This window comes from Desmodus rotundus, chromosome 12 (genome assembly GCF_022682495.2).
Source record: "Desmodus rotundus isolate HL8 chromosome 12, HLdesRot8A.1, whole genome shotgun sequence".
NCBI classification, from domain to species: domain Eukaryota; kingdom Metazoa; phylum Chordata; class Mammalia; order Chiroptera; family Phyllostomidae; genus Desmodus; species Desmodus rotundus.
The window spans coordinates 33,363,787-33,376,745 of record NC_071398.1 but is presented as its reverse complement, the minus strand read 5'-3'; the positions used below and the strand labels follow the sequence as shown (position 1 = coordinate 33,376,745).

Below are 12,959 nucleotides of genomic sequence, written 5' to 3'. Positions count from 1 at the left end.
GAGTTTTCAATTTCTTGCTCTTCCTTTTTTCCTTCTGGCATCCCTATGATTCAGATTTTAGCATGTTTGGATTGTCTCAGAAGTGCCATGTACTATCCTCATTTTTTTAAATTCTTTTTTTAAAGTTTCAATGCATTTTATTTATTTTATTTTTTAAATTAAACATTTTTTATTGTTGTTCAATTACAGCTGTCTGTATTTTCTCCCCACCCCTCCACCCCATCCCAGCCAAACCCACCTCCCTCCCCTGCCTCCACCCTCCCCCTTGGTTTTGTCCATGTGTCCTTTATAGTAGTTCCTGGAAACCCCTCTCCCCACTATCCCCTCCCCACTCCCCTCTGGTTATTGTGAGATTGCTCTTAACTTCAATGTCTCTGGTTATATTTTGTTTGCTAAAGCAAGGGACATAACGGAAAGAATAAACAAATGAGACCTCATCAGAATAAAAAGCTTCTGCATAGCTCAATGCATTTTATTTTTAGACAACATACATGACACTTTTTTTTTCATTTTTAACATTTTTAATTGTTGTTCAAGTACAGTTTTCTGCCTTTTCCCCCCACCCCTCCCCACCACCCCAGCCCTCCCCACCTCCCTCCCCTGTTCCCACACCCCTTGTTATTGGCCATGTGTCCTTTATAATTGTTCCTGCAAACCCTTCACCCTTTTCCCCTATAAACTCCTCTGCTGTCCCCGCTGGCTACTGTCAGCCTCTTCTCAATTTCAGTGTCTTTGGTTATATTTTGCCTGCTTGTTCATATTGTTGATTAGGTTCCTGTTAAAGGTGAGATCATGTGGTATTTGTCTGTCACTGCCTGGCTTATTTCACTTAGCATAATGCTCTCCAGTTCCATCCACACTGTCACAAAAGGTAGGAGCTCCTTCTTTCTTTCTGCTGAGTAGAATTCCATTGCGTAGATGTACTATAGTTTTTTGATCCATACATTTACTGATGGGCACTTAGGTTGCTTCCAGCACTTGGCTATTGTAAATTGTGCTGCTATGAACATTGTGGTACATAGGTTCTTTTGGATTGGTGTTTCAGAGTTCTTAGGATATAATCTTAGCAGTGGAATTGCTGGGTCAAAAGGCAGTTCCATTTTTAGTTTTTTGAGGAAATTCCATACTGTTTTCCATAGTGAATGCACCAGTCTGCAACCCGACCAACAGTGCACTAGGGTTCCCTTTTCTCCACAATCTCTCCAACACTTGTTGTTTGTTGCTTTGTTTATGATGACCATTCTCAATGGTGTGAGGTGGTATCTCATTGTGGCTTTAATTTGCACCTCTCTGATAGCTAGCAATACCGAGCATCTTTTTGTAGTCTCTGGACCCTCTGTATGTCCTCTTTGGAGAAGTGTCTGTTCAAGTCCTTTGCCCATTTTTTAATTGGGTTGCTTGTCTTCTCAGAGTGGAGTCACGTGAGTTCTTTATATATTTTGGAGATCAAACCCTTGTCTGAGGTATCATTGGCAAATATGTTTTCCCATACGGTTGGTTCTGTTTTCGTTTTCATACTGTTTTCTTTAGCCATGCAGAAACTTTTTATTTTGATGAGATACCATTTGTTTATTCTTTCCTTTATGTCCTTGCTCCAGGGGACATATCAGTGAAAATATTGCAGCATGGAATATCTGAGATTTTCCTGTCTATGTTCTCTTCTAGGACTTAAATGGTGTCACGACTTACATTTAAACCTTTTATCCACCTTGAATTTATTTTTGTGTATGGTGTAAGTTGGTGCTCAAGTTTCATTTTTTTGCATGTAGCTGTCCAGCTCTCCCAACACCAATTTTTGAAGAGACCAATTTTTACTCCACTTTATGCTGCTTCCCCCCCTTGTCAAATATTACTTGACCATAGAGACTGGGCTCTCTATTCTGTTACATTGGTCTATGTGTTTGTTCTTATGCCAGTACCATGCTCTTTTGATTACAGGGGCCTTGTAATACAGTTTGTTATCAGGGATTGTGATCCTTCCTGCTTTGCTCTTCTTTCTCAAAATTGCTGCAGTTATTTGGAGTTGTTTATGGTTCCATATAAATTTTTGAAGTGTTTGTTCTATATCTGTGAAATATGCCATTGGTACTTCAACAAGTATTGCACTGAATCTATAAATTGCTTTGGGTAGTATGGCCATTTTGATGATGTTAATTATTCCAATCCATGAACACTGTATATGTTTCCATTTGTTTGTGTCTTCCTTAATTCCTTTATCCAGCGTTGTGTAGTTTTCTGAGTACAGGTCTTTTACCTCCTTGGTTAGGTTTATTCCTAGGTAATTTATTTTTCTTGTTGCTATATTAAATGGGATTTTTTTTTCTGATTTCTTCTTTGAATATTTCATTGTTGGTATACAAAAATGCCTTTGATTTCTGAATATTGACTTTGTATCCCACTGTTTTGCCAAATTCATCTATTAGGTTGAGCAGTTTTTTGGTGGAGTTTATAGGATTTCCTATGTACACTAGCATGTCATCTGCAAACAATGACAGTTTTGTTTCCTCTTTTCAGTTTGGATGCCTTTTATTTCCTTTTCTTGTGTGATTGCTGTGGCTATGACTTCCAATACTATGTTGAATAGAAGTGGTGAAAGTGGACAACCTTGTCTTATTCCTGATCTTAGTGGGAAAGATTTTAGTTTTTGTCCATTGAGTATGATGTTGGCTGTGGGTCTCTCATATATGACCTTTATTATATTGAGGAATGCTCCCTCTATTCCCACTTTGCTGAGTGTTTTTATCAGAAATGGGTGCTGTATCTTATCAAATGCTTTTTCCGCATCTATTGAGATGATCATGTGATTTTTGTCTTTGCTGTTGTTGATGTGATGTATTATGTTTATTGATTTGCGAATATTGTACCATCCTTGCATCCCTGGGATGAATCCCACTTGGTCATGGTGGATGATCTTTTTAATGTATTGCTGGATGCGGTTTGCCAATATTTTGTTGAGAATTTTAGCGTCTATGTTCATCAGCGATATTGGCCTGAAGTTTTCTTTCTTCGTTGTGTCTTTATCTGGTTTTGGGATTAGGATGATGCTGGCTTCATAAAAAGAGTTTGGGAGTCTTCCATCTTCTTAGATTTTTTGGAATAGTCTGTGAAGGATAAGGGTTAGCTCTTCCTTAAATGCTTTGTAGAATTCTCCTGTGAAACCGTCCAGTCGAGGACTTTTGTGTGTTGAGAGTTTCTTGATTACTGCATCAATTTTGTCTGCTGTTATTGGTCTGTTATTGGTCTTTCTGGTTCTTCTTCATTGAGTTTTGGAAGATTATATTTTTCTAGAAATTTGAGCATTTCACCTACGTTTTCAAATTTCTTGGTATAGAGTTCTTCATAGTAATTTCTTACAATCCTTTGTATTTCTGTGGTATCAGTTGTCATCTCTCCTCTTTCATTTCTGATTGGGTTTATTTGGGTCCTCTCTCTTTTGTTCTTAATGAGTCTGCTTAAAGGTTGGTCGATTTTGTTTATCTTTTCAAAGAACCAGCTCCTGGATTTATTGATCCTTAGAATTGTGCTTTTAGTCTCTATGTCATTTAGTTCTTCTCTGATCTTGGTTATTTCCTTCCTTCTACTTGCTCTGGGCTGTCTTTGTTGTTGTTCTTTGAGTTCTTGTAGGTGTAGGGTTAGGCTGTTTATTTGAAATGTTTCTATTTTTCTAAGGTAGGCCTGTATTGCTATGAACTTCCCTCTCAGGACTGCCTTTGCTGTGTCCCATAAGTTTTGGGTTGTTGTGAGTTCATTTTCATTTGTTTCCAGAAAACTTTGATTTCTTCTTTGATCTCATTCTTTACCCATTCATTGTTTAATAACATGCTATTCAATCTCCATGAATTTGAGGGGTTTTTGAGTTTTTCCTTGAGGTTGGTTTCTAGTTTCAGTCCCTTGTGGTCAGAGAAAATGCTTGATATGATTTCAATTTTCTTGAATTTGTTCAGGCTTGTTTTGTGTCCTATTATGTGGTCTATCTTTGAAAATGTTCCATGTGCATTTGAAAAGAATGTGTATTTTGCTTCTTTGGGATGAAAGGCTCTTTGTATATCAGTTAATTTCATTTGATCTAGGACATTGTTCAATGCTGAAATATCTTTGTTGACATTTTGTCTGGAAGATCTATCCATTTTTGACAGTGGGATGTTGAAATCCCCTACTATAATTTTGTTGCTGTCAATATCTTTCTTGAAGTCCTCCAAGCTTTTCTTTATGTATTTGGATGCTCCTACATTGGGTACATATATATTTACAATGTTTATGTCTTCTTGGTGGATTCTTCACTTGAGTATTATGAAGTGACCTTCTGGGTCTCCTTTTATGGTCCTTTTTTTGAAGTCTATTTTGTCTGATATGAGTATCGCTACCTTGGCTTTTTTTTTTTTTTCCTGTCCGTTTGCTTGGAACATTTGTTTCCTGTCCTTCACTTTCAGGCTGTGTAGGTCTTTTGTCCTGTGGTGGATCTCTTGTAGGCAGTACATGTGTGGGTCATGCTTTCTTATCCATTCAGCTATTCTATGTCTTTTGATTGGAGCATTTAATCCATTTACATTTAAGGTTATTATTGATAGGTATTTATTCATTGCCATTTTTTAGTACTTGTGTTCTTCTCTGTCTTACTCTTTTCCTTTCTTTTCTTAAAGCAGTCCCCTTAGCATCTCTTGCAGAGCTGGTTTGGTGGAAGCATATTCTTTTAGACTTCTTTTGTCCAGGAAGCTCCTTATTTGGTCTTCCATCTTAATTGAGAGCCTTGCTGGGTAAAGTAGCCTTGGTTGCAGGCCTCTCGTTCTCACTACTTGGAATATTTCTTGCCATTCTCTTCTGGCTTGAAGCATTTCCATTGAAAAGTCAGCTGCTAGCCTTATCGGGTCTCCCTTGTATGTTACTTCTTGTTTCTCCCTTGCTGCCTTTAAGATTCTCTCTTTGTCTTGGAATTTTGCCATTTTAATTATGATGTGTCTTGCAGTGGGCCTCTTTGGGTTCCTCTTGATTGGGACTCTCTGTGTTTCCTGGATTTGTGTGACTTCTCTCATCAAATTAGGGAAGTTTTCGTCCATTACTTTTTCAAAAAGGTTTTCTATCCCTTGCTCTTCTTCTTCTTCTGGTATCCATATTATATGGATACTATTACATTTCATGTTGTCCTGCATTTCCCTTAACCCCTCTTCATTCTTTCTGAGCCTCTTTTCTTTTTCTCGCTCTTTCTGGGTGTTTTTTTCTACCTTGTCCTCCAGCTTGCTGATCCGGTCCTCTGCTTCATCAAGCCTGCTTTTGATTCCTTCTACTGTGTTCTTCAGTTCAGAATTGTATTCCTCATTTCCTCTTTGCCCTTGTTCATAGTTTCTATTTCTTTTTTCATGGTGATACAGTTTGCAGTGAGTTCATTGTAGTTTCCCTGTAGTTTCTGGTAATTCTCTGTGAGCCCATTGAACTCCATGATAACCATTGCTTTGAACTCAATATCTGATAGTTGACTTGCCTTTATTTCATTTAGCATTCTTTCTGAGTCTTCCTCCTTTCCTTTCACTTGGGGATTGTTTCTTTGCCTTCCATTGTTTGTGAGACTCTTCTTGTTAGCCTCTGCTTCTTAAATTGATCTGTTCTGACTCCCTCAGTTTCTGGTGTTAACTTCTATGGTAGAAGACCTGTGAGATTCAGTGGTGCAGTCTCCTTAATCTCCTGAGCTCACTGGTCTTGGGCTGTTGTTTATGTTGGTTCTCTCTATGTATCTTTGGGTTTTGATTGTTGTTGGATCTTTCTTTGGTGGGTCCTTCCCTCCAGCTGTTTAACTGAGGGTCAGTCTGTCCCCCACCTCTTGTATTATGTTGTGCAGGTGTGGGCAGGTCGTGTTGAAGCTGATTCTTCTGTGTACAAGTTTTTGAGGCTTCTCTCTCACTCTTGTTCAGTTGTTTGTTCTGGGTAATTTTTCCACCATTTAGTTGTATTTCCAGATAGGTCCTGGGTGGAGGTTAGTGTGGCTTCCACTCCCTCCTTCACCTTCTTCCATTGTTATCTGTTGGTGGTTCTTTTGTTGGCGGGTTTCCTCTTCCAGCAGGTGTACTGGTGTTCACAACTCCCACTGTATGATTTTTCAATGTCCTCTACAATTTTTGGTCTCCAATCTTCATATATGCTGGGATACTGTTGGTTGTTCTCTCTGTTCCTCAGAAGATTGGATAGGTGCTTCATCCACGCTCAGGGGAAAGTGGACTCCACTCCCACCTATCTCGCTGCCATCTTCCAATTGTCCATTTTTCTTAAAAACAATGCCCCTACTCCATATAAATCAAGGTCAAAATAAATGAAGAGCTCAAGATAAGACCAGTCCCATTTGTCCTAGTCCTAGTGTGTGGATGAAAAGCAGCAGCCAGTTATGATGACAGGTGATAGGTCCAAATTGCCAAATTTGTTAACATTTTCCCATTTCTAAATCCTCCTTAAGGAAAATCATATATGGGGTCACACCGTCCTCACAGTAGTCACGCAGAGCAACCATGCCCTGAACCATCTGGATTCATGTTTTCACCAATAAAGAACTGGTAGTTTTTGAAATTAGCAAAAATGTACTTGATTTGTTGACTTGTTCTGCAGCCCCTGTCACAAATGGACTTTTACTCTATCTGGTCTCTGTTCAAGTTTCCCTTTGATTGAATTCATGTAATCTTTGATACACACACACACACATGCACACACACACATTTATTCATTTTGCTATTACAGTTGTCCCATTTCCCCCTCTTCACTCCACTCCATCCTGCCCACCCTCTCCCTCACACATTCCCCCCTATAGTTCATGTCCATGGGTCATACATGTAAGTTCTTTGACTTCTACATTTCCTATACTATTCTTACCCTCCCCCTGTCTATTTTCTACCTACCATTTATGCTACTTATTCTCTATACTTTTCCCCCCTTTCTCCCCCTCCCACTCCCCTGTTGATAACCCTCCATGTGATCTCCATTTCTGTGGTTCTATTCCTGTTCTGGTTGTTTGCAGAGTTTGCTTTTGTTTTTGTTTTAGGTGTGGTTGTTGATAACTGTGAGTTTGCTGTCATTTTTACTGTTCATATTTTTTATCTTCTTTTTCTTAGATAAACCCCTTTAACATTTCATATAATAAGGGCTTGGTGATGATGAACTCCTTTAACTTGGCCTTATCTGAGAAGCACTTTATCTGCCCTTTCATTCTAAATGAAAGCTTTGCTGATAGAGCAATCTTGGATGTAGGTCCTTGCCTTTCATGACTTGGAATACTTCTTGCCAGCCCTTTCTTGTCTGTAGGTCTCTTGAGAAATCAGCTGACAGTCTTATGGGAACTCCTTTGTAGGTAACTGTGTCCTTTTCTCTTGCTGCTTCTAAGATTCTCTCCTTAACTTTAATCTTGGGTAATGTAATGATGATGTGCCTTGGTGTGTTCCTCCTTGGGTCCAGCTTCTTTGGGACTCTCTGAGCTTCCTGGACTTCTTGGAAGTCTATTTCCCTTGCCAGATCGGGGAAGTTCTCCTTCATTATTCGTTCAAATAAGTTTTCAATTTTTTGTTCTTCCCCTTCTCCTTCTGGCACCCCTATAATTCAGATGTTGGAACATTTCAAGATGTCTGGAGGTTCCTAAGCCTCTCCTCATTTTTTTGAATTCCCAATTCTTCATTCTTTTCTGGTTGGATGTTTCTTTCTTCCTTCTGGACCACACTGTTGATTTGAGTTCCAGTGTTCTTCCCATCACTATTGGTTCCCTGTACATTTTCCTTTGTTTCTCTTAGCATAGCCTTCATTTTTTCATCTAATTTGTGACCAAATTCAACCAATTCTGTGAGCATCCTGATTACCAGTGTTTTGAACTGTGCATCTGATAGGTTGGCTATCTCTTCATTGCTTAGTTGTATTATTTCTGGAGTTTTAATCTGTCCTTTCATTTGGTCCATTTTTTTTTTTTTTTGTCTTGGCACACCTGTTTCATAAAGGGGCAGAGACTTAGGTGTTCACCGGGGCGGCGTAACTCTAGTCTCTGTGCTGTGATGCTGCATGTGGGGGAGGGGCCAAGAGGGAGCAATGGTGCCTGCTCCACTCTCTGCTGGTTTTCAGTCACTCCCTCCACTACCCACAATCAAATTGGGACACTCTGGTGCTGACTCCTGAGTGGGTGGGCTTATGCACACTCTAGGCTCCTGTGAGTCTCTCCAACAAACTCTCCTGTGAGGCTGAGAGTTTCTCCTGCTGCCGCCTCAACCCCCACGGGTGTTTTCAATCAAAGGTTTGAGGCTTTATTTCCCTGCGCTGGAGCTCTGGGTTGGGTGGTCTGTCTCGCTCCCCCGCCATTCCTCCCGATTTATCTATGCGCAAATGTGGGGCCGCAAGGTCTGCTGGCGGTTGCACTGCCTGCCCTGTTTGTTCCACAATCCACCACCTCGCTGGGTCTTCCAGTCACCACATTGCAGCCAGGCCTGTCTGTCCCGGCTGCCCATCTCTGCCCCTCCTACCGGTCTGGATGAATGTCTCTTCTTTATCTCCTTGGTTGTCAGACTTCCGTGTGGTTCAATTTTCTGTCAGTTCTGGTTGTTTTTTTTTTTTGTTTTTAAATTGTTGTTGTCCTTCTTTTGGTTGTGCGAGGAGGTGCAGTGTGTCTACCTACGCCTCCATCTTGGCCGGAAGCCAAGAAGTTCTATGATGTACTTCTTGTTTGTCTTTTTTGTGAAGCTTGTTTCCTGCAAATGATGGTTCATAACAATATCAACACCAGTGATTACCGTGCTTTTGGTTCCTTCAACCCCCTGGGCCTTCAGCAGAGGCATTTCCACCAATAAGTGAGTCATCAATGTTACCCTCTGTCCTACTGACCATCTTCTCCTCTACCTCCAAACACAGACTATCTGCAACCTCTGGATCTTGTAGATATCAGAGAACACCTCGTCATGACTGATGAGGTCCTGGTAGATGATCATGAAGGCGGCTGGAAGAAATCGACAGCCACACTGGCTGAACGACAGCCCCACTAGTGAATGTAGTGCAGACTGAGTGGTGTTCTAGGGAAGTGAGGAGTTGGGGTGGGGGGGAGTGAATTCTTTTTTTTAAAGATTTTATTTAGGACTTCCAGCCAAGATGGAGGCGTAGGTAGACACACTGTGCCTCCTTGCACAACCAAAAGAAGGACAACAACAATTTAAAAACAAAAACCAACCAGAACTGACAGAAAATTGAACTCTATGGAATTGTGACGACCAAGGAGATAAAGAAGAGACATTCATCCAGACCGGTAGGAGGGGCGGAGACGGGCAGCCGCTGCAGAGAGGACTCGCGGCAAGGCCACCGCTGGTGGACACAGCGAGGCGACAGATTGTGGAGAGAGATGGGCAGAGCTGCAGCTGGCTGGCAAGGAGCAGCTGGTGGACCAGGCGACTGACCATGCAACCCAGAGTCCAGCGTGGGGAAATAAAGCATCAAACCACTTACTGAAAACACCTGTGCGGGTTCAGGTGGCAGCAGGAGAAATGCCCAGCCTCTTAGGAGAGTTCGTTGGAGAGACCCACAGGGTCCTAGAACATACACAAACCCACCCACTCAGAAAGCAGCACCAGAGTGTCCCAATTTGATTGTGGGTAGTGGAGGGAGTGACTGAAAACCAGCAGAGAGTGGAGCAGGCACCATTGCTCCCTCTTGGCCCCTCCCCCACATGCAGCATCACAGCACAGAGACTAGAGTTACGCCGCCCCGGTGAACACCTAAGTCTCTGCCCCTTTATGAAACAGGTGTGCCAAGACAAAAAAAAAAAAAAATGGACCAAATGAAAGGACAGATTAAAACTCCAGAAATAATACAACTAAGCAATGAAGAGATAGCCAACCTATCAGATGCACAGTTCAAAACACTGGTAATCAGGATGCTCACAGAATTGGTTGAATTTGGTCACAAATTAGATGAAAAAATGAAGGCTATGCTAAGAGAAACAAAGGAAAATGTACAGGGAACCAATAGTGATGGGAAGAACACTGGAACTCAAATCAACAGTGTGGTCCAGAAGGAAGAAAGAAACATCCAACCAGAAAAGAATGAAGAATTGGGAATTCAAAAAAATGAGGAGAGGCTTAGGAACCTCCAGACATCTTGAAATGTTCCAACATCTGAATTATAGGGGTGCCAGAAGGAGAAGGGGAAGAACAAAAAATTGAAAACTTATTTGAACGAATAATGAAGGAGAACTTCCCCGATCTGGCAAGGGAAATAGACTTCCAAGAAGTCCAGGAAGCTCAGAGAGTCCCAAAGAAGCTGGACCCAAGGAGGAACACACCAAGGCACATCATCATTACATTACCCAAGATTAAAGTTAAGGAGAGAATCTTAGAAGCAGCAAGAGAAAAGGACACAGTTACCTACAAAGGAGTTCCCATAAGACTGTCAGCTGATTTCTCAAGAGACCTACAGACAAGAAAGGGCTGGCAAGAAGTATTCCAAGTCATGAAAGGCAAGGACCTACATCCAAGATTGCTCTATCAGCAAAGCTTTCATTTAGAATGAAAGGGCAGATAAAGTGCTTCTCAGATAAGGCCAAGTTAAAGGAGTTCATCATCACCAAGCCCTTATTATATGAAATGTTAAAGGGGTTTATCTAAGAAAAAGAAGATAAAAAATATGAACAGTAAAAATGACAGCAAACTCACAGTTATCAACAACCACACCTAAAACAAAAACAAAAGCAAACTCTGCAAACAATTAGAACAGGAACAGAACCACAGAAATGGAGATCACATGGAAGGTTATCATCAGGGAAGTGGGAGGGGGAGAGAGGGGGGAAAAGTATAGAGAATAAGTAGCATAAATGTAGGTAGAAAATAGACAGGGGGAGGGTAAAAATATTATAGGAAATGTAGAAGCCAAAGAACTTACATGTATGACCCATGGACATGAACTATAGGGGGGGAATGTGGGAGGGGGGGTGGGCAGGATGGAGTGGAGTGAAGAGGGGGAAATGGGACAACTGTAATAGCATAATCAATAAAATATATTTAAAAAGATATTTAAAGTATATATTTAATAAAATATATTAAAATATATTTTATTTATTTTTAGAGAGGGGGAAAGGAGGGAGTTAGAGAAGGAGATAAACATCAATGTGCTGTTGCCTCTCACATGCCCCCTACTGGGGACCTGGCCCACCACCCAGGCATGTGCCCTGATTGGGATTGAACCAGAGACTCTTTGGTTCGCAGGCTGGTGCTCAATCCACTGAGCCACACCAGTCAGGGCTGGACTCTTTTTTCTTCTTGCTGTTTTGGTTGAATGCTTAGTTCTTCCTTATGTTCCAAGTAGTTGATGTGAATTCAGTCTTTATCCTCTCCACTGTTGACTCCCTGTAGATTTTTCTTTATTTCACTTAGTGTAACTTTCATTTCTTCCTGGGTCTTTTTAATTTTGTTGCCATACTCAGTGAGTTTTTTGAGCATCCTGACCACCAGTGTTTTGAACTCTGCATGTGACACATGAGTTATCTCTGTTTTGTTTAGTTCTTTTTCTGCGTTTTTTTCTGTTCTTTCATTTGGACCATATTTCTTTGGCAGTGTAGGATAAGTGGAGGCAGTCTGGCTTCCTCACCTAGGTGTCTGGGTGACTAAGGGAAACAGTGTTCCCATAGCCTTGGAGATGCCTGATAAGTAGTGTTTTCATGGCCTTGAGACTGAGTCCGATAATCTGTTCCCATAACATGAAGTGGGCTCACATGCGCAGAATTATTGTTATATAATTTTCTGCCTTTTTGCCAGCTTTGTTTGTTCTAGTATTTAAAAGGGACTAGGGACTCCCTGCTGAGTACCATGATAGGTGCCACGCTGGGGAGCAAGGGCCACAACGTGTGCCATGCGGAGACATGCAGGGGGATATGTGGCTTCCAGTGTGTGTGGCTTGTCCACCCCAGAATAAAGGCATGCCTCACTCCCAATGGCTCCGTGACTATTATTCCATCTGTGCAAATACCATGAACCTCTCAGGCCTTGAACAGTAGCAACACAGGCAGCCTCCCTGTGTTTGTTTCTGTGTATTAGGTAGAGCTGCTTTGACTCCCTGTCTTAGTAGTGTGGCCTCTTATAGAAAAGGCACCTGTAAATTGTGTGGAGTGGAGCCTTAGGTAATCACCAGGGTGGGGCAACCCACTTCACTGCTTTGTGGCTTTTTGTGGGGGGAGCGCTCAGAGGGAGGACAATGCTACTTCCTGGCTCTTGGAGGTTTGTCCTGTAGTTGTCCTGTGCAACTGGCACCCTTCCAGTTGTTGCCCTGGTGCTGAATCCGAGAGGGGGTGGGCCTGCATATATTTTAAGTTCTTGAGGGCCCTTGAAGTTGAGTCTCCTGAAAATCTGGCAATTTCTTCATCTGCCCCCCCACACTGTTTTTTATAGCCAGAAGTTATGGGGATTTATCTCCCTGGCACTGGAGCCCTGTGCTGTGTGGTCTGGCCCGGGGCTGGCATCGCTTGCTCCCAAGGTATCCCTTCCCATTTTTATCCACCACACATGAATGTATGACTGCCCATTCAGCCTCCACCCCTCTGTGCCACACTGCATCTCTGTGGCCCTCTGCCCCTTCTGCATCTCTGCCCCTCCTATCCATCTGGATGAAAGTGGCTTCTTTAAATCCTTGGTTATCTGATTTCCATACAGCTCAATTTTCTGATGGTTCTGGGTGTTATTTGTTCTGAGGCCTGTTTGTAATTCTTTCTTTGGTTGTGTGAGGAGGCAAAGCATGTTTACCTATGCCTCCATCTTGACCTGAAGTCTGAAAATATACTTTTTTAAGAAAAAACAAAACTATGATACAAATAGAACGAAAATTTGTTGTTCAACACAGTATCAAAGGCTGCTCATCATCACATTGGAAAATCATAATTAAATGCCATCTCAAGATACAATGTAAAATTTTAATGATGTATAACACATAAAGAAATGTGCCCATACTACAAGTGTTCAGTTAGACAAATTTTC

General features: G+C 41.5%; 1 pseudogene; it reads right to left on the bottom strand.

Annotated features, from left to right (window-relative positions):
• Positions 1-6,325: 6,325 nt before the first annotated feature.
• On the bottom strand, positions 6,326-8,936 carry LOC112320253 (translationally-controlled tumor protein-like; annotated as a pseudogene).
• Between the last annotated feature and the right edge of the window lie 4,023 nt (positions 8,937-12,959).